General features: G+C 42.4%; 1 pseudogene; it reads left to right on the forward strand.

The window, feature by feature from the left end:
- Positions 1 to 1887: 1887 nt before the first annotated feature.
- On the forward strand, positions 1888 to 27478 carry LOC145768942 (uncharacterized; annotated as a pseudogene).
- The last annotated feature ends 76 nt before the right edge of the window (positions 27479 to 27554 follow it).

The raw sequence follows: 27554 nt of genomic DNA on the forward strand, positions 1-27554 counted from the left end.
AATCTGTATCGTAGTGACAGTTTTTAGTGGTGTATCGCGTTGCACCCCATTTCGATAGCCGCGGGCTAATTTTACAGGAATACACTTTTTGAATAGACGTTTCGAGGAGTGTTTCTTTTTCGGTCACTACATGCAGACAAACGGATCCGGGAACTTTATGTTACAATTTTCCCACGAAGAGATTATGGTTTACCGCTGTGACCAGTCGTGAATATTATTTTGAGGCAAAAATAGAACATTATAGTTAGGCTAAAAGCGAATAGCATAAATTGTTATATTGCAAAGTGTGCAGGAGCTTACATGACCTTAAAAGGGCATCATTGCCCCCTCTTCCCTCCCCATCCACAGAAATTTGAGGGCAGGGGGCATCCGCTCCCCCTGCCCCCCCCCGCTTCCGGCGCCCCTGCGCATATTGTCCTTTCCAAGTGAAAACATGCGTTCCACAGCAGCGCTGGTTGGTATTGGTGTGTTGTATTTCAAAAACAAGTTGAAAACGTTTAGTCTGAAAGGTAGGCCTATCACTGTTTCAAGCGTGCTGTGATAGTTTAGCATGTATAAATCTTTTAACGAGGTCCACTGCACCAACATCGCTCTTTTCAGGAGCATAGAGCTCTTGAAATAAAGTATATTCAACGTCCGCGATGCCATTCATGAATTTTTCGCTTTCTGTCTCTGATCCCTCGTTCTCAATACATGGGTGATCACCATTTGGCGAACTTCTTCCGCATGTATTCCATGGAGCCATTCCAACCAACGCAAAAGCCGGTAATTCGGATGAGTCGCGCTGGCCAGAAAACATTGTGAAACTCTTATTATGAAACGAGATTTTCCATGAAAACAAAAAATGACGCTTAGCGCTTGACGCTTGAAATCGGCAAAATACTTGACGGCGCTATCACTTCCGTCAACTGAAAAATAAATTGACGGCGCTAGCCTCAGCGTCAACAAAAAGTTGACGCCGTCAAATTGACGGCGTCAACGTACAACACTGAGCATAGGCTATATAAATCTTTTAACGAGGTCCACTGCACCAACATCGCTGTTTTCAAGGGTATAGAGCTCTTGAAATAATGTATCTTCAACCTCCGCGATGACATTCGTTGATTTTCCTCTTTATCTCTTTGATTCCTCCTTCTCGATACTGCTCACGATATGAGTGATCACCATTTGGCAAACTTCTTCCGCTTGTATTTTCCAGGTAGCCATTCCAACCAACGCGAAAACGGGTAATTCGGATGAGTCGCGATGGCCAAAATACATCGTGAAACTCTGATTGTGAAACGAGATTTTCCATGAAAACAAGAAATGACGCATAGCGCTTGACGCTTAAAATCGGCCAAATGGTTGACGGCGCTATCACTTCCGTCAACTAAACAATAAATTGACGGCGCTAGCCTTAGCGTCAACAAAAAGTTGACGCCGTCAAATGACGCCGTAAAATTGACGGCGTCAACGTACAACACTGACCCACAGTAATTGCGTGAGGTGCTATAACACAGCAGGGGTCCAGAAAAAAGTTAAAGCAACAAATCGCGAACGTTAAATCATCCAGTTGAAGCGTACTCCATTTGAAGTTGTGGGGGCGGACGGCGGAGTGAGTAGGCTACCAAGCCGCTCCAGCTCATACATAGGGGAGGGTGGGGTAAGATCTTTAGCACCTTTTTGCTTAAGTCGTAAGTAATTAGCACCTTTTTGCTTAAGTCGCTTTTACAAAAGAACGGTTTGTTTTAGAAAATTTTAATAGGGTGAATTTAAAGCACTATAGTGAATCTGCTACATTTTAGATTGAGTCTTATTGCCTTGCAATTTATATATTTTTCTATGTTGATACTTATTTGCGTGTTGCTCAACTTACCCTGGCATAAATTGTATGGGATAAGTTGAGCAATGACCTGGGGTAAGTTGAGCAATTCGATTAAGTTGAAGCATTCCCCTGTCAGTTTGTTTGTATAATTGCGAAGCATTAAGCTTTACGACACAACACTGTTTTTTGTATCCAACACGAACCTAAAAAGACACAAATTCAACAGTTCAAACATTAAGTAAGCTAAGGCTATTTCTTTTGGGGTAAGTTGAGCAACTGCTCCAAGATACTTCAACCATTCAACTAGCATTGCATATTTTACCCCATCCTAGTTTTTGTAACAAAATGACAAATATTTAATAAAACTGTAAGACTATAACCAACATGAACGTTTTATTGAATATCCTCACACTTTATACTTACCATTACAAAAATCAGATTTGATTTACATAGTGTAACAATAAAGTTATTCTGTTTTTGGCAAAAAAAAAATTTAGAATTTTTGACATAAACAGTAGGCTAGGCTATAGCCTAATTGCGTGCCATTGTGAAATGCAATTCTCAGTGGACATAACAAATACATTGAATGAAGTGGCATTATGAGTGATACATCCAGAATAAAAAAAAATTCCGCCGACTCGTTTTTCCAAAAACAGGGGTTGCTCATCTTACCCCATTGCACACTTTACCTCAGTCTCCCCGAGTTGTGATTGGTTGGTTTTGAATCTTTATCCTCGGTCTGACAAAGCCTTATTCCTGGTAGTTTCGCAGACGTGTAGACTGTAGAGGATTTTGACGCAGGTCCCGTTACCGAGATTAAAACAGAGTGAAATTTTTTGATTGTTGAAATCTTGTTACCGGGGAAACATTCCATCCATTAGTTGCAGCTGAATGGAGAGCAGTCCTTAGAATGCGTTGCTCAAGCGCACACCTCGAGAGTCGAAGCAGCTCCGCTTGATGCTGAGGCTTCTTCGTTCACGAAGTCACTCGCTAACCAACTGAGCTATCGGGGCGGACACCTTGTTGTAATCTATCGTTGTAATCGTAACAGCGACATCCCGAGGAAATTAATGGTGGAAATGGCCTGTAAGAACGAGGCCTATATTTCTTGTAAACAAGTTTATTGCTGTAGACAGGAACGAATCGTCATCAGGTGCGGCTCGGTAGTGTGCGCTGCGGTGTTGCAGTAGCCTACACCCATAAAAGTTTTCACGAAAAGTTTCTCAAATATCTTAACGTTTCTTCTGCCCTTGTATTTCATGTTCTATGTTCATAGAATTGCTGACTATTAGGCTATAAGTGTAAATTATATTTAGAAATCGTGAGTGTTCAAGGAAATATTTTACACAAGGTTACAATAAAACAAATAGCCTACTCCATTGCGACGTCGAAGATCCGCATTTTTTATGGAAACAACGAGTAAAAAAAGCAGAAATCATTTGACTATTGCGGGAAACGTCAAGCCACGTATAATACCGTCACCAACCAAACACCGCAGTCACGACTCCGAGGATGAATTTTCTTGGAGTGTTGGTGTCATCGCATGAAACGTCGATCAGGAAAGAAAAGTCAATTGTGTAGGCTAGTCCTTTTTTTCAGACAGAAGCAAGTTCTTGAGCTTTCCTACTGCCGATTTATAAAGTCTCTTTACTAAATACAACACCCCACTTCTTCCAGTGCTGCAGTGGAAAGATTTTTCGGTGTTGGAAAAAAACTTGCTGAAGCCGAAGGTAGCCACCGTTAACATAAAGAAATTTTACCAGACCCCAATGACACCGCCAACCCGGGACTAGTAAAGTCCCGACCGCCAACCAATCAGAACATGATATAAAAGGATACCGTTCAACTGTGACCCTTCTTGAAAAAGATTTTTCGGTGTTGGAAAAAACCTGCTGAAGCCGAAGGTAACCACCACTAACATGAGGAAATTTTACCAGACCCCAATGACACCGCCAACCCGGGAGTAGGCCTAGTAAAGTCCCGACCGCCAACCAATCAGAACATGGTAAAAAAGGATACCATTCAACTGTGACCCTTCTTGAAAGACATTTTTCGGTGTTGGAAAAAACCTGCTGAAACCGAAGGTAGCCACCACTATACATGAAGAAATTTTACCAGACCCCAAAAAAAGGTTTAAAAGTGAATAAAACGAAAGCAATGAGAACAAAAATAAAATGTACAAATGAGGCGCATTGGCAATTAATGTTATGGATCAATGTGCAATATGTGGGAAAAGAGTAATGAGCGATTCTATGCAGTGTATTAAATGCAAGTATTGGGTGCACAAGAGATGTTCAGGCATTGGTTGGTTGGTTTTGAATCTTTATCCTCGGACTGACAAAGCCTTGATTGGTTATTCATGGTAGTTTCGCATACTTGTAGAGCAGTGGTTCTTAAACTTTTTGAGACACGCCTCCCTTTTACAATTCTAACAAAATTCGCACCCCACCTTGTTTCAAAATCAATAAACATTAAGCAGAACAGCAATTCGTTTCCAGGAAAGTTACATTAATGCGAAGGATGTAACTGTTTTTTTGGATACTAAATGTTTAATTCGAGGATTAGTAGCCTAGCAGAAATTGCACATCTGAGATCGGCTTCACAGTCAAGTTTGTGTCTAGATTTTGTCTTTGTGTTCATGAGAGTAGAAAAAACACTTCCACACAAGTAAGTGGATGAAAATGGAGGAAGTGTGCGTATAGCCACAGCACACACACTCTTGTAAATGGCTGTACATTTTTCACCCAGAACTCAGCTAGTGGCTGGTCACAGCGGTAAACCATAATTTCTTCGTGGGAAAATTGTAACTTAAAGTTCCCGGATCCTTTCGTCTGCATATAATGACCGAAGAAACACACACTTGAACTTCTTTTCAAAAAGTGTATTTCTGTAAAAATTAGCCCACGGCTACCGAAAACGAGGAGGTGCAACGCGTACACCACTGAAAACTGTCACTACAGAACAGATTACTTGGATAAAAGACGGAACTTTTGTCCAGCTAGCAAGCACTAAGCCAACAGTTAAATGTGCGGCCAACTTTCAAACAATCATTTTACGAATGACCAGAATAGATATCAATATCTCAAATTCACGTAGAAAGTAACTGTGACGCAATAAATGAAAGACAATTATGAAGTCATTCCAACAGGTGTTTAAGCTGATGTAATATTTCCTGTTTAAACAGGCCCAAACAGGTCCAAACAGGTCTTATGAACGATGGTGCAATTTTGGCACATGCTTTAGGAATTTCCATGACGTAATATTCAGTAGACTTGAACGGTTTTATATGACGTTTGATTTGTACAGAGATTGGCCGTAACATAGCGGCCCCTAGTTATGACAGTCTAACATGGCATAACTAAAATAGAATTGAAGGACAATCGTGAGCCAATGAATAAAACACACGATACACAAATTTTTTGAATCACTCACGTTTAAGTTAATACGCAAATACAAAGGGCATGCAAAGAATGAACAGCAATAAGAATAAACACGACGATACATGAAATTGGTACCATAGGTACACGCTAAATGACGCTATATACAATAGTTGCGATAATAACCGACTGTTCCGGGCTCAGACAAGTATCGGCCACCGCAGACAAAACCAGGCTCAAACCCTAACACTTAGGTGTTCTTTACGGGGGCGAGGCACGAAATATCCCTCAACACGTAGTCTACTTTCACTTTCCCCGTACTCTCATCATAGTTGCAGACGGCAACTTTGGCTCTACGAACCACAGGCTTCCCTTTCCTAATTTGTGGAACTACCTCATGCACCCTCCCAAGTTGATACTTCCCACGTTTACCAATGTCTTGGAGAGAACCTACCACTACAAGTTGACCAGGCTCCAAATTCTCGGCCATTTTTAGCCATTTTTTCCGGCCCTGAAGACCTGGCAAGTAAAAATCGATCCATTTACTCCAAAACTGCTGAGAAAGTGACAAATTGAACCGATAATCCCTTCTTAATTGGTCACGATCATGTGGTTGCCCAACAGCACAGTATGGGTCTAAGTATGGGGTCAAAAGTGAGGCAGGGGTGATGACAGTAAAATCCCTAGGGTCGTCACTCAAAGGTACCAAAGGGCGTTCGTTCACGATCCGAACGGCACTACCTGTGTACGTAAGCAGTTCAATAAAACTGGGCTTACGACTTGAAGAGTCCAAAATGTGAAAAAATGCAATTTTAAATTGTTTAACCATTGCCTCCCAGGCGCCACCTTGCGCCGGAGCATACGGAGGTATAAATTCCCAGTTTATCTCTCTCTGTCTCAGGGCGTTGTAAAATTCAGCTGATTCTATCAACTCGGGTAACTTCTTAGATGCTGCCTGAAAGGTACTTCCATTATCGGAATAGATAGCATTAACCTGCCCACGTAAATCTGTAAACCTTGTAAAGGCAAGTAAAAAATCACTCAGCGACAATGACGTAACCAGCTCAACATGAATAGCGCGAGATGCCATACATGTGAATAAGAGTCCCCAAGCTTTTTTGTGACTCCTACCTTCAACAAAGGTCAATGGTCCAAGATAGTCCAAGCCGCAATCAAAAAAGGGTTTCCTATGGGCAGTTGTGCGAGACAAAGGTAAATCAGACATGAGCTGCCTTATAGGCCGAGCTTTCTCAATCGCACATACACCACAATCATTAAGATACCTCTTCACGGAAGCATTACCATTAGCGATCCAAAACTTCTGTCGCGTAGACAACAAAGTGTGCTGTACTCCACAGTGCGCATTTCGATTATGATGCGACAGTACAACAAGCCTAGTGAAGGGGTGCTTCGAAGGCAAAACAATCGGATGCTTTGCTTCTAGAGAAATCTCGGGAGAATTACTTAAGCGCCCTTCAATGCGGATTACACCAGCATCATCTACACAAGGTCTGTACTTTTTAAGTGAACGCAATCCTTCCAAGCGTTCCTTCTCACGTTGCGAAGCGCCAACACTACCCCGCTTTATCACTTCCTCAAGTGCATCCGGCGATCGTTTGGTCATTAAATGTAACACATCGCCATACACGCTTTTCTGAACAAACTTCACAGTTAAGTCTAAGGCTCTATCAAGATAAGAGGCGTCCAGTTTTGGCTTCATAAAGCTACGCTTTTTCGTTTTAAAGCACAAAAATTCAACAAAAGCAACCAAATAAGCAATTCTCTTTTTCATAACATACAAAGAAGGTGCGGCCTCGATCAATCTGTGAAGGCCACCCTGTCCAACGTCAAGCGACCCCTCTTCGTCACGAAGATATAGGCTATGGACAGGTACTGGAGTGGGGTTTTCTACAGATGGAATTTCTTCACACTGATAGAGAAGACTAGAACCATTTAACCACAACTCTCGAAACTCTTTCTTTGTAATAAGATTTGGCCTTGTGCCAACATCAGCTGGGTTCATATCGGTAGGGCAAAAACGCCAATCCTGGGCTCCAGATAACAATAAAATATGCTCAACTCGACGCGTAATAAACTTATTCAAACGTAAATCAGGGTTTTTAACCCACTGCAACACAGTCCGAGAATCACACCAAAAATACTTACTGCAGTCGGGCATCTTCAATGCCTCGTAGGCCTGCTTCACGAGTCTTGCTGTATTTAAAGCGGCAACAAGCTCTTTCCTAGCTATCGGCCAAGAAAACTGATTTTTTACAACAATGGTAGATTTACCCAGAACGAAAGACACACTCGGAACTCCGTTAACCAGTCTACGTAAGTAAACAACAGAAGAAAAAGCTTGATTCGAAGCATCACTAAACCCATGCAATTGATATGAAACAATATCATCCGGACTGCACACACCAGAGTTTGCAAAATACCATCTCGGTAACGAAAAATCCTTAAGCAGGTCCAAAGAGCGAAGCCACGACTCCCACTCTTTAACAAAGCTATCAGGGACCTCGGTGTCCCAATCAAACTTGTCTATCGTCAATTGCTGAAGTATAAGGCGTGCTTTTAGAAAAAATGGCGCTCCAAAGCCTAGCGGGTCAAATTTTTGTCCAAGCTGACTGAGCATACTTCGGCGCGTGTGTTTAGCTAAGGGCTTTAAGGAACATGCGATACGCATCTCGTCAGACTCGGTTTGCCACACACAACCCAATGTCTTCGCTGATGGCAAAGTCATATTTTCAGTCTGAAAGTCAATGTCACGAATCAAAGGTGAAAGCATCTCATTATCCAAATTTGACAAGACAATCATAGCCTCCTTGTTAGCACTCCACTTAACAAGTTTAAACCCACGGCTATCAAACAAAGCAATTGATTCATGAGTGATTTGCTGAGCTTCCTCTAAGCTATCAGCCGAAAATATAAAATCATCCATGTACATATTATTTGCAATATTGCAGAGAGTCAATTCACCAGCACTGCTGGGATTCTGCTCGATCATTTTCTTTATAGCCAAGCAAGCGATATACGGGCTACTCTTTATTCCCCAAGGGTGTACACAAAAACGAAATGGTACCATCCTACCATTTTCAAGGTCATCATCTTCAAACCACAATATACGAAACAAATCCCTTTGCGACTCAGGTAACTTTATTTGAAAGAAGCATTTAGTCACATCAGCCATGAGACCAAATCTACCAAGCCGAAATCTAGCCAAGACATCTACCAGAGGGTTTAACAAGTCAGGACTCGAAAACATTACATCATTAACACAAGTTCCTCGAAATTCAGACTTGCCATCGTAAACAATGCGCTTTTTTAATTGTGACGTAACAAAGTATGGTAAATACCATTCAAATCCCTTGACATTTCCTGCTTCACCCGCGCGCTCAATATAGCCATTAGATTTAAGATCTTTCATGGTGTCAGTAAGGAAATCACGAAGTTCAGGTTGTTTTAAAGCTTTCTTTCTTAAAGCAGCAGCTCTATCTGACGCCAACACAAAATTGTTAGGTAGATCAATATCTTCCTTCAACGGAACAAGTATCTCAAATCGACCATCTTTCAACTCAATATTCGGTTCGACAAGTTCTCTAGCCAAAATATCATTGCGAGACAATTCACAGGTTTCATTTTGCAAAGTCAAATCCTGAATGACTTTATTCAGGTCTGCTATTTCCATATCACGAGACTCAATTTTACGCTGAAAGCCAGAGATGACATCCGACTCTGAAGACGTCTGCACTCTGCACACTTTAGCAACGCTTTCAACTAAGGGTGACTTACCACCACAAGCCAACCAACCGAGAGGAGTGAGTAAAGCATGCGGTTCACTGCGATTTTCACCAACACGTTCTTCTTTTGCCCACATCAAATAAGCGTTGTCATTGCCAATCAGTACATCTACAGTACTACAATCATTCAAATGAAACATATTCACGTCATGAAAATGACGGAAACCACTTAAATCTTGTTTATGAGGTAAAGTTTTAACATCGTCAGCCCAAGCTGGGTTAACCACCGAGGTTATATCACAAAACAGTTCATCAGTCTCTAACGACTGGATGTTGAGTTTAACAAGGTCAGCACAAGTAGGTTTCTGACCAGCCAGAGTATCTATTTTAAACGACGCTTTATCATACGGTTTAAGACCAAGTTCGCACACCAAGTCACTCGAAACAAAGGTCAACTGCGAACCAGGATCATGCTGACAATACACCAACTTCGATTTGCCAGTCATTGGATTCAAAACACGAGCAGCAGTAACGCGGTTAAAGGCTGCTTTAACATTTCCAATCTTAACATTACGCACAGGAACTCTGGCACCAGCATCATCTTTACCGACCAAATCCAGAGAATCACGTGACGTCACATAAAAATCATGCAGAAGAAAATAGTGTTTCCTATCGTTGGTAGGTCCACACTTACGACAGTTATTTGCATGATTACAGTCTCTAACCATATGCTGGCGCAAACAATTCAAGCATTTGCCAGCTTTCACAATGACATCTCTCCGATCTTTAGGTGTCAAGCGCAAAAATTCTTTACAATTAGACAAAAAATGATATTCAACTTGACCACGTGACGAACAACAAAAACACGCCGGTATGTCACTATGTCTGGCCACACCGCCGCGCGGTGCGCCAACAGCAGTCGAGTACTGCGAACTCCCTGAAATCACATTATCATGGGGCTTTACCGACGTCTGCCTAACCGGACATGAAGGCAATTTTCCTTTGCCAAACTTTTTAAAATGCTGCGACTCACCAGAATCGCCCATTAGCATAATGCTAAAATCAGTCGACTTGCGCGTTTCCTCCCGTACTACAAAATCAAACAAACTCTGAAAGGTAGGTTCCTCAGTGCTACCATAATGATCACCTAAAAAGTCAAGATAACGCTGCTTAGCGTCAAACGGGAGTCGCTTAGCCAAATCCAAAACAAAACGTCCTTCTAATTTATCACGCTGACCATAAGCTTTCGCGTAAAGCAAACACTGCGACAATTCATCTTTAAACTCTTTCAAATCACTGGAAGAGATAGAAGTCAATTTGCTACCATAGCGATACTTTCTAATTTCTGGTTCTGCGAAAAGACCTCCACGAACCCCAAAACGTTGGGACAAGCGAGCTAACGACATTTCTATCCTGTCTTCCTCTGACAAGCCAGGAGTGTCAGAAACCAAATTAGCAATCGTTTGTGCAGCTGTTCTAACACAAGCTGCTTGCAACAAAGTCAAACGAGTTCCCTTAAAGGGCGAAGCTGCCATCAAGGCCATAACACGATTTTCAAAGAAGACAAATGGCATATTATTACCATCGTAACCAATCAAGGCCGCCTTATCGAAGAACGTCCTACTATTTTGGTATTCAAAAAAGCAATCCTGCTGTTGAGAACTCGATTTAGCGGGAGAAGACAAGCTATATCCCTTAATGGGCTGAGTGGGCTCAGTCACATGCACAGCCCGATCACGATCCTCACATACGTTAAAATCAGGAGACACGATACGCCTCTCACAACCACCCAAATTACGTGTAGCTGGGCGATCAAAAACTAGCGGCGCTGAAAACTGTGAAGGGGGCAAAGCATTACTGCTAATGGCGGCCCCGTGACCTGTACGCTCTGGGGGAGGAGTTCGGTTGTAATTTGCAGACCTTGGCTCTACAGCCTTCGGAAGATCCTTAGCCGCGGCCCCGAGACCTCCTGAAACAGCTGGAAAACATGTGGATTGTACAGGTCCACTTACGGATTGAACAGGCGTGTGGAAAAGGTTATGTAAATTAAACTGCGATTGATGTTCATTTCTGGAATGCCTAGAAGAGCCCTTCCTAGAGCTACGCCGGGAGCCCAACTCAGAACGATATTCAGCTAAAACTACCTCTTTACGTTGTTCGGCCCTCAACTGAGCGTCTTTGAGTGCGAACTCAGCAGCTCTCGCTTCGGCTCTCGCGGCGGCCTCAGCAGCTCTCGCTTCGGCCTCAGCAGCTCTCGCGTCGGCCTCAGCTCTCGCGGCAGCCTCAGCTCGTATGGCCTCAGCTCGTATGGCCTCAGCTCGTATGGCCTCAGCTCTTGCGGCAGCCTCTGCTCGTGCGGCAGCCTCAGCTCGTATGGCTTCAGCTCTTGCGATGGCCTCAGCAGCTCTTGCCTCGGCCTCAGCTTGGATCTGGAGCTCCTCTCGTCTTAACTGTAGGTTAATTTGTGCAACTATCCGTGACGAGCTCTCAGACATCCTAGTGCTTACATTTGAGGCGCTATCCTCAGGATGTATGTCAGCATCCAACCTATCTGACAACTCACTTTCTTTTTGTTCGAAGTTATTTTTTAACGAGTTAAATTCGGGATCTACCCTATCACGAAGTTCTGCCAAGATTGCAGATTTAACAATTTTAGTCAAAAGAGCATGGAAATGCCGTAATTCCTCTTCTAAAGTAGATAACTTAGATCTAGGCTTAAACTCAGTCGAGTCGACGGCGGTCGAGTCCCTGTCGCCACCGAGTGTAGACATATTAAATGTTAGGGCTAAATTTAACAATTAAAAAATTAAGTTACACAAACACACAAAATTGCAGTAGTTATAAAAAACTTAACTGCAAAGACCGTAAAAATACAAAAAAGAATTTAAATGCACGATACCGTAGCTGTACGCGTATGTGAAGTCCAAACGTCCACAAAACTTGCTTGGATTCTTCCACTTGAATCTTCAAGCACAGATGGATTGCCTTTAATCTTCTTTCTTGCCAATGAATGTCAAAGTTATTTTTTCTTCTGTACCAAACTGAGAAGAAATGTCTTTACTTTTTAGCTTAAAGTTCTTCAGTTGCCTACCGAGAAGAAATGTCTTTAATTTTCTTTGCTTCTTTAGACTACCAACCAACAAGATCTTCTTTTATTATTTCTTTGCTTTTGTAGCCTACCAACCAACAACTTCGTCTTTTATTTTTTATGGTCACAGCGGTAAACCATAATTTCTTCGTGGGAAAATTGTAACTTAAAGTTCCCGGATCCTTTCGTCTGCATATAATGACCGAAGAAACACACACTTGAACTTCTTTTCAAAAAGTGTATTTCTGTAAAAATTAGCCCACGGCTACCGAAAACGAGGGGGTGCAACGCGTACACCACTGAAAACTGTCACTACAGAACAGATTACTTGGATAAAAGACGGAACTTTTGTCCAGCTAGCAAGCACTAAGCCAACAGTTAAATGTGCGGCCAACTTTCAAACAATCATTTTACGAATGACCAGAATAGATATCAATATCTCAAATTCACGTAGAAAGTAACTGTGACGCAATAAATGAAAGACAATTATGAAGTCATTCCAACAGGTGTTTAAGCTGATGTAATATTTCCTGTTTAAACAGGCCCAAACAGGTCCAAACAGGTCTTATGAACGATGGTGCAATTTTGGCACATGCTTTAGGAATTTCCATGACGTAATATTCAGTAGACTTGAACGGTTTTATATGACGTTTGATTTGTACAGAGATTGGCCGTAACAGTGGCATTGCTTCAAAGTCGTCCCTTTCAGTAGAATTTCATGTTAGCTCCAAGAATTCCTCTTGTGAATTGCCTGTGTGGTTTCTTCTCCCGAGCTATCTTGTGAGCAATTCCGAAAGACGCTTCTACAACTTCCGCCGACGACGATTGGCGAAAGCACTCGCTACTTGCAATCTTTATATTTTTAAGAGTCTTTCTTACATCGGAAAAAAGCTAAAGGTTTACTTCAGGGGCTCCGGACACTTCCTGAGAGTGGGGGGTAATTTAAGCAGGGGCGGGAACGATGTTTTGACATCAACATGGGGCTTATTGGATTATCGCATCACATATAGGCCTACTCCTTGGAGGTCGCCCCCAGCTCCCTTTTCCATTACTGAAAAAGCTTCTTAGTCAGTTTCTTATACGGCGTCTTAGGCGGCATGCTTCGCGCCGAAAATTTTTGCCTTTCAGCACGACCAAAAATCGAAAAATTATTTCAACGCATCTAAAATCGCGAGGAAAAGCTCTTTAACATTTGCCACATTTTTTGAGGTTTTGAAACAATTTTGACTGGAAGAGGGGACATACGCAAAAATTCCTTTCTGTATTCTTCCTTGGCTCAAGACCTCCAAATTTTGTAGCCTACTTCAGATGCTAAAAGCTTAGATTAAAAAGTCAAAAGCGTTAAGATCAAAGCTTTGATCTATAACTTAAATTACAGTTACATGAATACAACATTATAACCTGTGCCATAATATCCACAGTGAAAGGAAAAGTTTCAGCATCTAGGGTCTATAGGCCTACATTCAACTCAGAAAAAAATAAAACAAAAGCTAAAATGTAGGCTATTAACTTTTACAACAACTGAAAATAGGGAGACATCTTGATCGATACTACAGGAAGGCTTACGGCCTACCATCTGCGTCGTGTAAGAAATAACACTAAACATAAAATGCCATAACACCCAGGTAATATCTTATACCAAAATCTCACAAAAACTATAAAGAAATAACATTATAAACGAACAACACCTCAATTCAAACAAAACACTGTGTACACTCTGTTTCTATTCTAAGCAGAACAGTCAAAGGCTCCATTGACTTTAAATCTTTGTGCATTGTTGAAAACAAGTTCTTTGCAGATTTCATCTACACTGTTTTCATCCAAATACACTTGATGGGCATGGCAATGGAATTGAGTCTTAAAGCAGTCGTTGTGCTTCGGGGCCATCATTTTAAGCGGCATAGCGAGCAAAACGATCTTTCAGCTTCTGCAGAAGAAGGGTCATTAACCAATAGCGATATACAAGTTTTTCCACACTGGCAGAGGCTCTTGACGCAGGACCGGTTACCAAGATTGGCAGAGTGAAGTTTTCTGATTGTTGAAGTGTTATTGCCGGGGAATTATTTCGCTGAATGGAAAGCAGTCCTGAAATGTGTTGCTCAAGCGCACACCCCGAGAGTCGAACCAGCCCCGCGTGATCTTGAGCCAGGCGCGTAACCACTGAGCTAACGGGGCGGACATACAACTCTTTGACAATAGGTTTAAGTCCCATTCACTTGTTTCACACATAGGCAGTGACGATCGGTAGGCACTTTAACGTAGGACAGGTTTCCTCGTGAATCAGCTGTTTGCAGTCATGTGACTCACGCCATTATGATTGTAACCTAATAAACTCAATTGATTACAGTCTTTAAGATCCTTCTTGCACTCAGTTCAGTTTCAGAAGAAAAAAGAACATTAGCAGAGGGTGGGAATCGAAATGGCTATTCCCTTGCCCTAACCCTAACCCATTAGGCCACGCTGCTGTGGTGATACATTCACTTAATTTTCTTTGTATCAAAAATCTTTGGAGAAGATCGAAATATCACGTGCTGAGTCACATGACTGAAATCAGCTGATTCGCACGGAAAACTGTCCTATGTTAAAGAGTCTACCGTGACGATCGGTGAGGGAAAGCAAGGAAAGCAGTGCTTACCTTAGCAAAAACTATGCAAAATATAATGACTGAATTCTAGGTTTAACTTCTTATTATTTTTATCACGTTTATTTTAACTTGAAAATTACTGTATTCGTGACTAGAATTACTCGTAACGCTTGTGAGTAGTCTAAGTCCTCACCAAACCGCATGTCTTGCCTATAAATGCCAATTGACGCAAACGCTTTTGTCAGAAACAACCACTGAAGCTCCAGGGAAATCAACTATCAAAGTTGCTTTCTAGGTTCAAAAAACGCCTTCGTTTTATCCAATCCTCACCCGTTTTGCAAAACGTCACCAGCTGCTTAGCCAATCAGATGTGTTATGGTATGGTTAGTTGTGCTTTCCCAGTGACGTCAATGCGTACATTCGCTAGAGCGACTAGACTAACTCGTCAGAATGGTATCTCGTCACGGTACACGCACAGCATCATAATGCCAAAAAGCTTGTTGCTGTTTTTTTGATGTCTCCTCGCCATGTACTTTAGCCTACTGTACTAGCTTTCATAGTCATGCCTTTGCCCTTTTTACAGCGTTGATATAACGTTACTTCGCCAATGAACGTTCAGGTGCGGATGCAATATTTAGTTTGTTAAGCTTCTATACGCAGGAGGCAAACTTATCCAGCTTTTTGTACAAATTGCTTGCGGTTATAATGTTTTGGCCTAAGTGTTAGTTTTTGTAGTGTAGGCCTAACTGAATATCTGAGAATGAACATTCATGACGAATTAAACATTTAGACAACTATTATTCCATGTCTAACGCAGGATTTTGGTCCTGCAAAGTTAAAATTAAGATTGTTCATGACTTCTAAACATTAAATGGATGTATGATCACGACATAGGCGAAGCACAATTTGACAGATTTTTATTTTTGATTTGTTTTGGAAATGCTCTCAGAGCGCACCAAATTGGAAGTGTTTTTCAAAAATTTCTGGGGGAGGCCCCCCAGACCCCCCGCTGGAAGTGTTGCCTTAGGCAGCACGCCTTCGGGCTCCGCCCGACGGTTACGCCCTTCGTGCCTACTACCTTGCTGCAGCATATTTACAAGTTGCTTTCCCAACGGGTTAAGCCACCGAACGTCACTGCACATAGGCTACTTGATCGGCCCAAATTTTTGATGGTAATTTGGGCGAAGGGAAGCTATCTCCGCGAAAAAAGCCGCCGAGTTACAGTACAACGATTCAATGGCCGAATAACATTGAAACAGTGCAACTGTAGCGGGTTTCGTTCGTAGCAAGAGCGAAATTAAACAGTTTGTTGCTGTGAGAAAATTATGACGTCATACATAGCGCATTGTGATGCGTATATTTTTGACAAGATAGCCTACATAGTTTGGCGTTGTCTTGCGAGTCGGACTTTCCAAGCAAAAAACTCAAAAGTTGTGCAACAAAATAAAAAAATGAAAATAAAACACAAAAGTAAAACTATATTAAAAATTAAACTTTTATCTCTACATTAGTGGGGGGGGGGGGGATTTTGCATTAGTTACTCCCACTCCAATTAATGGGGGGGTAATCTCCCCCCGGCCCCCTCTAACGGAGCCTATGGTTTACTTCAACAATCGACTGTCCAGTGTAGTTGTGAAGACATGTTTAGTCATATTTCATGCAGAGTTTTTCAATTTCTTGCGCCCCCCTTGTGAACCTCACACGCCCCCCAGTTTAAGAACCACTGCTGTAGAGGCTCTTAACGCAGGGCCGGTTACCGAGATTGGCAGAGTGAAGTTTTCCGATTGTTGAAGTGTTGTTGCAGTCCTGAAATGTGTTGCTCAAGCGCACACCCCGAGAGTCGAACTTGCGCCGTGCGCGTAATCACTGAGCTAACGGGGCGGACATTCATGGAAAGTTGATGAGTGTGATGCGTTTTGAGTGCAGAAGATGTGAGAGTATTGTAGCTGATGAAACGTACGAAAAGCATGTAGCATTGAAATGAGATAAGATAGAAGTTGTTACGGAGTTCCGCTATCCGCTCGCTAGGAGTTCCGCTATCTTGAGGAAATACTGTAGATAACTGCGCCAGCAGAGCTGTGACGGCAAGGATACGTGCGGGTTGGAAAAAGAAAGAGTTTGTAACAGAAGTGGCTAAGCTAACATTCTGTATACATAGATAGAGCACTACTGTTGTTTCTCCAAAAGGGTTTCTTTATTGATTACCCAGCATACAAGTCGATGTCATCAGATAGCCGAGACAAGGACGTGTTATCCCAAGTTGTGTCAATTTGAAAGGGACGAATATTGCCATGCTAGTGTGTTTTATCACCAAAATATTCATACGCCGGAGTGCTGCCAGGCGCATTGGAAATGAATTAATAAAACTTGAAACAGTTGAATTATGCTAATAATATTAAAACTTGAAAGTAGACTAAACAGTAGAATTATGATAACTGCACTGCAGATATGGCTAGGGATGGGCAATTCAGAATAATTCACTATTCTAGAATTATTCTGGAATACTAAACCGAATCCAGAATCGAATCCAGAATACTGAATCCTATTAACTTCCAGGCTCCAGCAACACAAAAAGTAAAAAATTTCAGACACAAAAGCTACACAATCACAATAAATGTTTGTTGCAATGCAACACATTAAGGCATTCTAAATGGGCGTCTTTAAATGTAGCAAACCTAGCAAACCTCGCAAACCACAAAGTTGCCAGATGGTATTTTATTAATTGTATTTTTTTTTTAATTTCTTGGCGTTTAATTTGTCTGGTGTCTGTTTTTTAAAACCCTTTTAAATATGTTATTTGTCTAGTATTGATGTTCTATTATCATCTATAAAAAGATATCAAAATCTCTGCTTAGTTTTTTAGGGTTAGTTTTGATATAAATACGTTTAAAGCAATGCCTTTGCGATCAACATTTGTTAGATGTTGAAAGTTAATATTAACGCAATATTTGGTAGTCAGACATTCGGGAATCAGTATTCCCTCCCTTAAACCATGGTTGGGTGAGTTCACTAATCACTGGTTCTCTAAAAACCGAGCTGCAGATGATAAATACAACTTAACTTTTGCAGGCAACCGTAGTTCCTGCTCTTGGCTACGCCGTGTGACACACAACGAAGAAGTTCCTAATGACAAGTTTTTGTGTGTGTTTAGAAAGTAAGGGATATTTTGTGAACGAAACCGGTTTTTCCAAGTTTTGGTCATTTGAAGTGTGTTTAAAATACCTATATGCTTTGGCTCCTTTTTGGGCTACTCGCAAAAATATTGGTTTGTTTTTGGGATTGGTTTGAAGCGTGTTTTGGCTGGGTAATTTTGTAGAATCTGGCAACTCTGCAAGGCTTGCTTCTTTAAATGTAGCAAACCTAGCAAACCTCGCAAACCTGATAAGGTTTTACTATCTATGGCTATGACTTTGAGGAAAGTTTGTGCATTTGTCAATTGATAGTTATGAGGTTTTCTCAGCGGGTGTCTTTAAATGTCGCGAACTCCGAATTCCTCGCAAAGCTTGAGAAGGTTTCTGCATTTGAAAGCCAACCCCAACAACTGCAATTTTGGTTTTCATAGTCTCTCAAAAGAAGATAGATTTAGATTAGCAGCAAGTAATGGTAAGGTTGTCTGTAGTCTAGGCCTATCTATTTTATGCACACTATAAACAGTTAAAAACTTCATCGGCCATCAATTGTAGAAGCCTTTCTCAAGATTTGCGAGGTTTGCTAGGTTTGCTACATTTAAAGAAGCAAGCCTTGCAGAGTTGCCAGATACTACAAAATTACCCAGCCAAAAACACGCTTCAAACCAATCTCAAAAACAAGCCACTTTTTTTGCAAGTAACCCAAAAAGGATCCAAAGCATATAGGTGGTTTAAACACACTTGAAATAACAAAGACTTTTGGAAAAAACGGTTTCGTTCACAAAATATCCCTTACTTCCTAAACACACACAAAAACTTTGTCATTAGAAACTTCGTTGTGTGTCACACGGCGTAGCCCAGGGTAGGAACTACGGTCGCCTGCAAAAGTTAAGTTTTATTTATCGTCCGCAGCTCGATTTTAAGAGAACCAGTAATTGGTGAACTCACCCAACTATGGTCTAAGAGATTGAATACTGATTCCCGAATGTCTGACTACCAAATATTGCGTTAATATTACCTTACAATATCTCACAAATATTGATCGCAAAGGCATTGCTTTAACGTATTTATATCAAAACTAACCATAACCAACTAAGCAGAGATTTCGATATATTTCTATTGATGAAAATAGAACATCAACACTAAACAAATAACATATTTAAAAGGGTTTTAAAAAACAGACATCAGACAAATTAAACGCCAAGAAATTAAAAAAAATACAATTAATAAAATACCATCTGGCAACTTTGTGGTTTGCGAGGTTTGCTAGTTGCTACGTTTGCTAGGTTTGCTAGGTTTGCGAGGTTTGCTAGGTTTGCTACATTTAAAGACGCCCATTTAGAAGGGCGTCTTTAAATGTAGCAAACCTAGCAAACCTCGCAAACGTAGCAACTAGCAAACCTCGCAAACCACTTCCAGCCAAATGGGAGCAGTGTTGCCAGATGATGGAAGCCGCTTGGCAACAAAAAGTAACTAAAGTTTCACCAGATATTTAAAACACCCAAAACAGGCCCGTAGCCAGCCGGGGGCCAGGGGGGCATCGCCCCCCGCCCCTGAAAAAAATTTTGCCCCCCTTTGGAAAAATCCCAACATTCTCGAGCAGCAGCTACAATTATAATGATTTTTCCCAAAAAAAATTTTCGGCCCCCCCTAAAAAAAAATTGCCCCCCCCCCCCTTGCTCTGTGGTCTGGCTACGGCCCTGACCCTAAATAAAGAAATTTCGCTTAAATACAAATAGTTTTAAGACAAAAGACACTGCCATCATCCATATGCAAACCTCTTGCAAAACCTTTTCTATACGAGCAGCGATTATTTGCTAAAAAGTTTAAAAAAATTAAAAAAACCTTCTTGAAAACAATTGAGTAGGGAAAATTTCACCAGATTTCACCAAAAAGTTATCTGTTTCCAAGGTCAAAAAGCTTGGCAATAAAGACCTCTAAATTTCACCAGAATTTTTTAATTTGATATTCTATCTCCCCATCTGGCAACGCTGAACGGGACTTAGTTTCCGTCAAGCCGCAGTCGAAAAGAATGGCTCGGAAGATGCTGAGGTGTTTCAGAGCCAACTCCTTTAGCAGGGAGCATCTGCTCAATGTTGTTATGCCCACCAGTCAAACTATCGCAGAGTCGCATACGCACGTGGATTGAAAAAAAGCATTGCACGATTGTGCATATTGTGTACAAAGCGTGACGAAAATTGCGCGCTTAGTTTCTTTAATTGCTCATGCGAGCGAGTGACGTAGAGTTGCATGTGCCGTGCGCGCACAACGCGTGCACAATGTTTTTGAAAGTGCGGAACTGCGGATGGTGTCAGTGCAAAGAAAAAAGTGAGTAAATCACACTTTTTTTCAGTTCACTGTCTCCAGCTGACAGCTTGCACAAGACGTATGTATATCTTTAAAACCGAATCTTATTACCCGGTTTTATTGCCGTTTTGGATTCGGATAGTTTAGGATCCGAATCCTTCTGGATTCGGTATTCTGAATTGCCCATCCCTAGATATGGCTGATGACGAATACGAGACAGCAGTCGGTACATACGTTGGCCCCAGTCAAAACGACGTTGAAACGTAGATGAAACGTCGTGAATGACGAATAATTAGGTTATTAGTGAGTGAAATTGAATGCTGGGGCGCAACTGTAAAATCAGCCATGAGAAAAATATTTACAAGCGTTTTTAGAGAAAAAAGTAAGCATGTATACAAACAGGTAAGCGTCCATGGCTGTCCATGTCCTGACTCCGAAGAGATAGGCCCTGACACCCATGGAAGCAAACCAGAATAGTAAAAAAATGTATGTAGCCTAACGGTGTGCGCGCGCGGTTGTGCCAGAGGGATGATCTAAGGTCATACTATTAGTTCGAGTATTTTGATGAGGGAGGACGAGACGACAGCAGTTGATTTGGAAGTTCGGTGATGTATATGATGAGCACGACAGCAGCTGATTTGAAAGTTCGGTGATGTATATGATGAGCACGACAGCCGCTGAGTTGTGAGTCCGTTGATATAGGACGAATATGACACGAAGGAGGCCAGCTTGTATAATTGCAAGTTGTGTGACATGCAGCCATTGCATGTCGAAAGTGGCGCAAAATAGCGGCACTGGTTGGGTTGACGTCGCGGTGTGCTTCTGACGCAGAGAAGGCTTGAATGATGAACGATGCAGCAATTGCACGTCCAAGGTGTGTCGCAGGAAGTTGCGGCAGACATGGGATTTACCATGTTGGAGTTGCGTCGCCGGCTGTGGATAGCCGTATTGAAATCATCTCCGTGGAGGCATCTCGAGGTTGAGGCATCTCATGTTGAGGAATGTGATGAGGGACTGTTCAACTCAGTGCAAGTCGTGAAGAACATGGGGTGCTGTGGTGCCATGTTGAAGTGGTCTCATGAGTGAGCTTGTCGTGTCATCATCGTGGTGCTGTATTGAAGTTCCTTGAAGTCTCGCATCAACCTCTCGCAGCAACCGTGTTGATAGGCAGGTCTGAAACAAAATTGATACAAAGTAGCGACCGCTAGAAAGTTACACATAAGCAGTTCAGACACATAAGAAAAAGCGATGCATGCGGGGATACAAGTAGTTGCAATATGTTACATGGCACTGCCATGGCGGCAGACGCCGGCTGATGATGGGACACATAATGAAAAAAGAATAGCAATACATGCAGGCATACAAGTTATTAAATTGGCAAGGCAATGCCGGCTGATGATAGGTAGGAAACGAGACAAGAAACTATGAGAGTCGCAGTAAGGTACTGAGTAGGCTCAGCACTCATCAAAAAAAACAAACACGAGCATAAAAAGTTGTTGTAACGTCACATGACTGTAGAATGGAGAAATGGATGCAGTTTTAACGTCTTGTCCAGGACGTAAGCTACAGAATGGATGCAGTTTTGACGTCTTGCTCAGGATGGTAAATTGCTGTAGATTGGATGCAGTTTTGACGTCTTGCCCAGGACAGTAAATTGCTGTAGAATAAATTGGTTGAGTGGAGGTTAGTCTGTAAATTTGGAAGGTTGTACGATGATGCGTCCACTACGAGTCGCTTTGGGCTGAAAGTGAATGAATGAAGGTTCGCGCACGATGGATACTGATTGGGGGAAAGGTAATTGAGACAAGGTAGAACAGTTGTCTTTAATATTAGATACGGACGGTGGACGAGGTGTGTTTGTAGGTGAAAGGGTGACGTCAGGTGATGCAAGCGGGTAGAATGGTTTAAGTCTATCTATGGAAACGTTGGAAATGCGCGAACCGAGGTCTAAAGTGAAAAATTTGTCAGAACGTGATTGAACACGAAAAGGCCCTTGATACGGACGCTGAAGTGGAGATCTAACTGCGTCGTCGCGAATGAAGACATGGGAGCACGAGAATAAGGCATCGTCAATGTGAGTTTGGCGGTTGCGCGGGTAGGAGCATAACGCAACGCGGCCATAAACTTGATGAAGTCATTGACGAGTGGAGTGTGAGATGAAGGTGTGTCATCGGAAGGAGTAAAAAAATGGCCCGGCAGACGGAGTTGTGTGCCAAGGGTCAATTCTGCGGCAGAACAGTCGATTTGTTCTTTCAAAGCAGAGCGCAAACCTAATAAAACCCATGGAAGGTTGGAGACCCAGTCTGTAGAGGTAGTTTGTGCTTTTAAAGCCCATTTAATCACGCGGTTATATTCTTGAACGGCGCCCTGGCTTTGAGGATGATAGCTAGTGGAATGTGAGAGCTTAGATCCAAGACATTGGGCAATATCTTTCCATAGAGTGGAAGTGAATTGAGCGCCCCGGACAGTGGTAATTCGGGCAGGCACGCCGAATCGGCTGACCCAGTGCATGAGAAAAGCGTCTGCGCATGATTTTGCAGTTATATCACGTAATGGAATGGCCTCGACCCAACGAGTGAACCGATCCACAATGGTGAGAATGTAGGAGAAGCCCTGGGAAGATGGCAGCGGGCCAATGAGGTCCAGGTGAATGTGAGCGAAACGACCAGCTGGCGGTTGAAACTGCTGTAAGGGTGAGATATTGTGACGAAAGATTTTAGTTTGCTGACAGTGTAAGCAGGTGCGGCACCAGTCGCGAACATCTATTTTAAGCTTAGGCCAAAAAAACGGTCAGATAGTAAACGCTGTGTTTGTTTGATGCCTCGATGAGCCAGAGAGTGGATAATGTCGAATACCTGTCTGCGCATGAGCGGAGGAACATAAGGGCGAAAACGGCCGGTAGATGTCTCGCCGAACAAGGAGAGGCCATTCGGGGCAGGTCGAGTGGTCAGATTCAGCGATGAATTATCATGGAGAGGCGGAAGCGTAGTGTCTTGATTCTGCAGGATAGCCATACGATTATAATCAAGGGACGGAACGTCCTCAAAAATAGCGGCTATGGGAGGGCGGGAGAGACAATCAGCAGTTACGTTGTCTTCACCGGCGAGATGCTGAAGATTCTTAGTGAATTGAGCTATGTACGACATGTGGCGAATCTGTCGCGGCGAATGTGATGCGGTAGGACGGTGGAGAGCGCTGATTAGCGGCTTGTGGTCCGTGAGGACGGTGAAGGTACGACCTTCTAAGAAATAACGAAAATGTTGAATGCCGAGGTAAACGGCTAAGAGTTCACGGTCGAACGTTGAGTAATTGCGTTGTGCAGTAGTTAGAGATTTTGAGAAGAACGCAATGGGCCGGGATTGGCCGTATACGGTTTGTTGCAATGCGCAACCTATGTGAGTGGCGGATGCATCTACTGCAAGAAAAGTGGGAGCTTCATGTGTGGGAAATGCAAGAAGACACTCCTTGGATAAGGACGATTTTGCTTGAGCAAACGCTGCTTCGGCTTCAGGAGTCCACGTGAGACGTTTGCGACTGGCTTTGTTATGTGTGAGCAAAGCATGCAGCGGTCGCAGAGTGTCAGCACAGTTGGGAATGAATTTGGAATAAAAAGCGATCATACCTACAAAACTGCGTAGTTGTTTCATCGTAATTGGTTGAGGAAACGATTGAATTGCGTCTACCTTTTCAGGATTGGGTTGAATACCTTGCGATGAGAGAAAGTGACCTAAAAAGGTGATTTGGGGTACTGCGAATGTGCATTTGTTTTTGTTAAGGGTTAGGCCAAAGTTGGCAAGTCGTGAAAAGACTTCTTGCAGGTGAAATAAATGCTCTTCCTGGGATTTTGAAAAAATGAGTATATCGTCAATGTAGCAAAAAATGAAGGATAAGTCGCGTAAAACTTCATCCATGAGGCGCTGAAAGGTTTGACTAGAGTTCGATAGGCCCATGGGCATGAAACGGAATTGAATGGAGCCAAGCGGCGAGATGGCAGCAGTTTTGGGAATGTCTTCAGGTGCTACGGGAATTTGATGAAAGCTCTTGAGTAAGTCTAAACTAGAAAAAAACGTTGCAGCCATTAATGCGGTTGGCAAAATCGTGAAGGAAGGGAAGTGAGTAGCGGTCCGGTTGAGTTTGGAGGTTGAGTTTGCGATAATCAACCGTGATGCGATGGGACATTCCGTCCTTTTTTTTAACCATGTGTATGGGTGAAGCGTAAGGCGAATTAGAATACTCAATTACACCCAGATCAAAAAGAGTATTCAGTTCCTTGGACAATGTGTCGAGCATTTCTGGGGACATGCGCCGTTTGGGTGAGCGGACTGGTGGCCCTGTGGTGATAATGTGATGCTGTACGTGGTGAGAAATAGATTTAGTGAAGGACGATTGATCAAAAACGTCAGCGAATGAGTCGAGGAGAGAATCAATGGAAGATGGCGCAGGAAGTGTGCTAGAGATGCTATGAGAGGCAGGTTTATGTAGTGACGCCGTAGAACTGTGATTAGTATCGCGACTTGCATGAATGGACTTTGCTGAAGGCAATTTACTGGGTCACATATTAACATTAGTGGAAGAGCGAGCGTCGTTTGAACATGTAGGATGCTTATCAGGTGGTAGAATTAATTTACGCTTTGGGATGTCAAGTGAAATTTGGAAATGTTCAAGAAAATCCATTCCTAAAATGGGATGAAGAACATCCGCGATGAGGAAACGCCATGAAAATGATTTGTCGAACCCTAGAGAGAGATGCAGTTTAGTGTAGCCAAAGGTGGGGACTTTGGTATTGTTAATAGCATATAGATGGGATGTACTACGTTGAGAAGGTGCATGTTGCACGGGAAAAATGGAATAAGGACTACCTGTGTCGATAAGCCATTTAAGCGGAGTAATAGAATCGTAAATGTAAAAAGGTTGAGGCGATGAAGGATATAACTGTGTGGATAGCCCCGCTGTGAGTCCTATTGACGAGGCAGCGGGGCGGCGCCATTTTTTGGTGGACCGGAGAATGCACAAGGAGGGGAGTAGTTGCGTGCCTGGTGGCCAAACCTGTGATGGTAATAACAGATAGGTGGGGGGGTGAAGCGTGTGCTGTTATCGGTGCGACGATGAGGGTTGAAGGGCGGCATGGCCTGAGGATAAGAACGTGGGCGCGAGGGTGATCGTGGACCATGACTTTGCGTTGGAAGAGGTGCAGATTGCTGATTGGGCAGCGACATGAAGGTTTCGAGAGAATGCGTAAGTGAAGTAATTTTTTGTTCTAAGAGCTGATTGATTATAGATTGAGAGGAATGATCGTTGGATGTGAGAAGGTCATGTTGTGAAGTGGAGGCGTCTAAAATGTTGTTGGCCTGAAGGGCCAGGGCGTCAAGATCTAGATGCGTGGAGGCAGCCAAGATGGGTCGTATTTGTGACGGCATGCGCTCCAGAAATAAATTTTTTAGAATGGCATTAGCCGTGGGATTGTGAGCATTGTCATGGCCCAGCAGCTTACGCATCTCATTTAGGAGGACAGTAGGTCTTTTATCACCTAGAGTGCATTTGTGGAAAAGGGTGGATAGACGTGCAGAAAAGCTCTGCTGATTGGCTGAGATGAGAGCCTGTTTGAGTGTAGAATAAGGCTGATGAGTGTGTTGACTGGTGATTATGGCGTGGTCAACATCACGCAATTGAGCATAGGACAAAGTATTTAGAACAAGATCGAACTGGATCTGTTCATTGTTGAGGTTGTGCGGCCTAAATAGAGATTCGCACCTGCTGAACCAGAGGGGCACATTCTCCGTCCAGAATTCAGGAAGTTTAATATTGACGGGGGAATAGTAGGTAGGCGTAGAAGTGGAGCCTATTGTAGTGATATCGTGTGGCGCAGTTGCGGAGGAGCGCATGGGTGTGGTGAAGGTTGCATCTGCGTGGGACGTCATAATGGGGGTGGTGGAGGCTGTACTATCTAAAGTGTAAAAGGAATTGTTGGAATGCATTGGTATTTGAGAGTTTGAAAAAAGATTGGTGGAATGTGTGGCCGCAGCGCAAGCGGGAGTGGAATGTTGAGTTACCGGTATGTCAGTAAGAACTGACACGAATCGAGGCATAGTGGGGAGATTAGTAAAAAGTATGGCTGGCAACTGCCTGTAGGGTACAGTGAGTAATGGTTGATTACAAGAAGTGTTAAAAAAGATTGTTTATGCAGTGGTTTCTATAGCAACAGTAAAGATAAGGTACCGTAGAAAAAAAATGGAAGTTATAAACGAAGCATAAAGACTACCGTAGATAATTACATAAGGTTAAAAATTTTAGCATGCAGTGGTTTGTATGGCAACCACAAGGTTAAGGTACCGTAGAAATAGAAGTTAGAAACTATGCATGTAGACTAGAGTAGGAGATAATTACATAAGGTTAAAAATTTTAGCATGCAGTGGTTGGTATGGCAACCACAAGGTTAAGGTACCGTAGAAATAGACGTTAGAAACTATGCATATAGACTACAGGAGATAATTTCAGAAAATTAAAAAATTTTTAGCATGCAGTGGTTTCTATGGCAACCACAAGGTTAAGGTACCGTAGAAATAGAAGTTAGAAACTATGCATGTAGACTAAAGTAGGAGATAATCACAAAAGTTAAAAACATTTGGCATGCGGTGGTTTCTATGGCAACCACAAGGATAAGGTATCTAGGAATAGAAGTTAGAAACTATGCATGTAGACTACAGTTAGAGATAATTTCAGAAAGTTAAAAAAATATTTGCAAAAACGTGGTACATTACCAGGTGGCGTGGATGTCTTTGTTGCAGGTCGTGAGTTCTGAAGATGTACTCGGGGTCACCATTGTAACAGAAGTGGCTAAGCTAACATTCTGTATACATAGATAGAGCACTACTGTTGTTTCTCCAAAAGGGTTTCTTTATTGATTACCCAGCATACAAGTCGATGTCATCAGATAGCCGAGACAAGGACGTGCTATCCCAAGTTGTGTCAATTTGAAAGGGACGAATATTGCCATGCTAGTGTGTTTTATCACCAAAATATTCATACGCCGGAGTGCTGCCAGACGCATTGGAAATGAATTAATAAAACTTGAAACAGTTGAATTATGCTAATAATATTAAAACTTGAAAGTAGACTAAACAGTAGAATTATGATAACTGCACTGCAGATATGGCTGATGACGAATACGAGACAGCAGTCGGTACAAGTTGTCAGGCACGCTTTGTGTCAGAATGCTTTCTCGCAGGTTGAAAGAAAGGTTGTAGGCCTACATGTACAAAGCGTGTGTAAGAAGTGTGATGTGTTATGGAAGTGAATGTTGAGCGATGAAGAGGACAAATATTAGGAGAATGCAAACGACAGAAATTAGAATGGTTCGTAGCCTATGACGTGTGGCAAGACACTTCTCGACAAAATTAAAAATGATGTCTTGAGAGAGTGGACTGATATTGAGAATATTGAGGAGTAGGCCTACTTGCGTGATCATCGTCTGAGATGGGTTGGACATCTGAACGAATGGATGAAAACAATTTGACAAAGCTAGT

This window comes from Aplidium turbinatum, chromosome 4, assembly GCF_918807975.1.
Source record: "Aplidium turbinatum chromosome 4, kaAplTurb1.1, whole genome shotgun sequence".
In the NCBI taxonomy this organism is placed as follows: domain Eukaryota; kingdom Metazoa; phylum Chordata; class Ascidiacea; order Aplousobranchia; family Polyclinidae; genus Aplidium; species Aplidium turbinatum.